General features: G+C 37.3%; 1 protein-coding gene across 49 annotated transcripts in view; it reads left to right on the forward strand.

Annotated features, from left to right (window-relative positions):
• The window catches only part of IQCH (IQ motif containing H), a 245,590-nt gene that overhangs the window by 147,429 nt on the left and 95,052 nt on the right, over positions 1-3,109 (forward strand). The gene's annotated exons all lie outside the window — the stretch shown is intronic.

Below are 3,109 nucleotides of genomic sequence, written 5' to 3' on the forward strand. Positions count from 1 at the left end.
GGTGACACTGCTTTGCAAGAGATCTTTGTAGAACAATTTCTGTGTGTAAAGAACTAAGCCAGTTTACTTTCAAGTTTCTCTGCAGCCCTTCGTTGCGCCTCTGTTACCCTGGAGATTCTGGGATGTGGTCTTGGCATTACTATTTTACCACTTAATGAGAAATAGGAAATTGAACTGGCTCTTGAATGCTTCTAGTAAACATTGCTATTTTAGCCCTTTGCAAGAGCAGTTTTACCTTTATTTGTACTTTGATTTACTTTGTCTGACATTTGATATTAATTTGGGGATCACCAATGGAGAAAAAAACTAATTAGACATTTGATATTAATTTGGGGATCACAAAGGTAGGAGAAGAACTATGCCTGGAAAAGGTAGAATAAACCACAGTTGTTTTGCCTCCTTTTAGAACTAAGGCAGCAAACAGAAAACACAATTACAAAAGAGAATCATTAACCATTTCATGCCATAGAGCTCCCTGCATCTCCACCTCCATTGTGAAGACCTCTGTCCATTCAGAATGGCCCTGGAACTATGTCACAGGAGCCATTGCAGGATGGCAGAGCTCGTTGTCCCGTCTAGAATTTAGTAGGTATTTATTAGGTGATCCCAAAGAGCCATTGCTTGTAATCACATCATTTTTAGAAAAGTTTAAAGATAACAAGATTTAAAAAAATTTAAAAGTACATAATCACTGTCCCCAAACATAGTTGTTTTCATTTTTGTATATTAATTTCTAAATATGCAGTATTTCTTTCTCGTAGCTACAATAATAGTGTATATGCTAGTTAAACATCAGATCTTAAATATTTTCCATGTTTATACATAGTCATCACAATTATTAGATGCATAATATTCTCTCATATTGATGAACTCTAATATATTGAACAATTCAACTAAGTTGGAAATTTAGGCTATTCCCAGCTTTCATTTTTTGGCAGTGGGAGGAAAGAGGGAGGAAAGATTTGTTTGTTTTTATATTTGGTTTTTGTATACACCTCTTTTTGCTTCTGTTGAGTTACTTCCTGAGGAGAAAGACCCAGGAGTAGAATATTTTATGGCTTTTGTTACATATTGCCATATTCCTAAAAAGATAGTACCAATTTCCAAAGCAACTGGCAGAGAACAAGAATACTAGTTTTACCACAACCTTACCACCAATGGATATTATGAACTATTTGCACTTTTATTTTAGATATAAGAATCCAGCTTCTCATTGCTATTATTTGATTACTAGCAAGGGATATTCTTTTTTCATGTCCTTATTATTTGTGTTTTATATCAAAAATGCAAGATCTTTATTTTTTAATCTAGATTTTCTAGGTTAAGAAAAAATCTAGGTTATTATTTTTTCCAGTCATGAAACTACATATAAATGATAATTGTTCACTTGTTTTTATATTTTTTTTATATGTTGAAATCTTGATGTCTTAGATTATCTTTATGTATTTAGTGGTTGCCAGAACACTGAGATTAAGCATTTTGTAGATCTATGAATGCACTGTTAAGGTGTTGACATTTCCTTGTATTTCTTTGTCATCATCATCATCATCATCATCAATAAATACTGCAGAGTACCTACCGGGTACCAGGTATTGTGCTAAGCACGTTACATGAATTGTCTCATTTAAACTCAGAAAAACCCTGAGGTTTTTACTCATTTACTTCCACACCAATTTAAGATACAAGGAAGGTATTATTATTCTGTTTACAGATGAAGAAACTTACTCTCAAGAAGTGACTTGCCCAAATTTATAGCTAATAAATGATTGTGCCTTGCTTTGAACCCACATCTGACTGCTGCTAGCCCAGTGCTTTTGCCACACCGAGCCAAGTACATTTAGGAAAGACCTTATTTGAAAGTCCTGGGAAGTGTTCTCCCTCAGGTCCTTGCCTTTGTGACTCATACCGTGTGCTGCCCTTGTGGCAAGCTTTCTGCTTTCCAGAGATTTGTGGGAAACGCAAATATTCCTGGAACACAGAGGCCACTGCTCTCAAATTTCTTCCCTTTCCTAGATAACAGAAGAGCTGGTCTCCTTTTCCCACAAGGCAGCAAACTGGGAGGTGTAGGGGGCCATCAATACACACACATCAGAGCTGGAGAGGAAGAGCCCTGCCTAGGAGTTTCTAGGATTCAGCTCTTGCAACCCAACTGCCTCATATACCTGGTTATGTGCATGGGTGATGAGAGAGAATTTTAGACATCACCCTTTGATTGTTCATGGGAATGACAGATTTTCAATGCCTTTCTCAATTTAATACACTATCGTGATCATTTTAGTGAGCCTGTAAATTCCCAAAAAGCTTTGAGTAGCCCACCTTCACAATCAGATGTAGCATTAAAAATATGGTAAGCATTTAAAACCCTTGTTTTTAGCCCAGTGCAGTCGATCACTCCTGTAATATTTTGTAATCCCAACACTTTGGAAGGCTGAGGTGGGAGTTGGCTTGAGGCCAGGAGTTCAAGACCAGCCTGGGCAATATAGTGAGACCCTATCTCTACAAAAAATTTAAAAATTAGGTGTGTGCCTGTAGTTCCAGCTACTTAGGAGCCTGAAGAAAGAGGATCACTCGAGCCCAGGAGTTTGAGGCTGCAATGAGCCATGACTGCACCACCACTCTCCAGCCTGGGTGACAGAACAAGACTCCTATCTCTAAAAGCAGAAACACCCTGTTTTTTAAAAAAATAAGCAACCAAATATTTTGTTTTTGTTTTAATTTTTTTAGTCTCCTAGTCCAGGTTGACATAGTAAACTGCCTTTTAAGCAGAATGAGTGTTGGAACAGGCTAGTCATTCAGGGTAACTAAGAGGTAGTTTGGCTTCCTGGGGTTCCATAGCCAGGGACACCTAGGTTAGACTCCCATGCTCCCTGGGGGATAACCATAGGCAAATTACTTCAGCTCTCCAAGTCTCCCTTTCTCTATCTGTAAAGAGAGATTAGTACCTGTCTCATGGGGAAGTGGTGACAAGTAAATGAGATAATTCTATGAATTGGCTAGCAGTGTGCTTAGCACATAATAAGACTTTAAGACATGCTACCTATTATTATTGTTGTTATTATTACCATAAAATTGTATAACAAAATACAGGTAACATTGAACAAGTACATAC

Source organism: Pan troglodytes, chromosome 16, assembly GCF_028858775.2.
Source record: "Pan troglodytes isolate AG18354 chromosome 16, NHGRI_mPanTro3-v2.0_pri, whole genome shotgun sequence".
NCBI lineage: Eukaryota > Metazoa > Chordata > Mammalia > Primates > Hominidae > Pan > Pan troglodytes.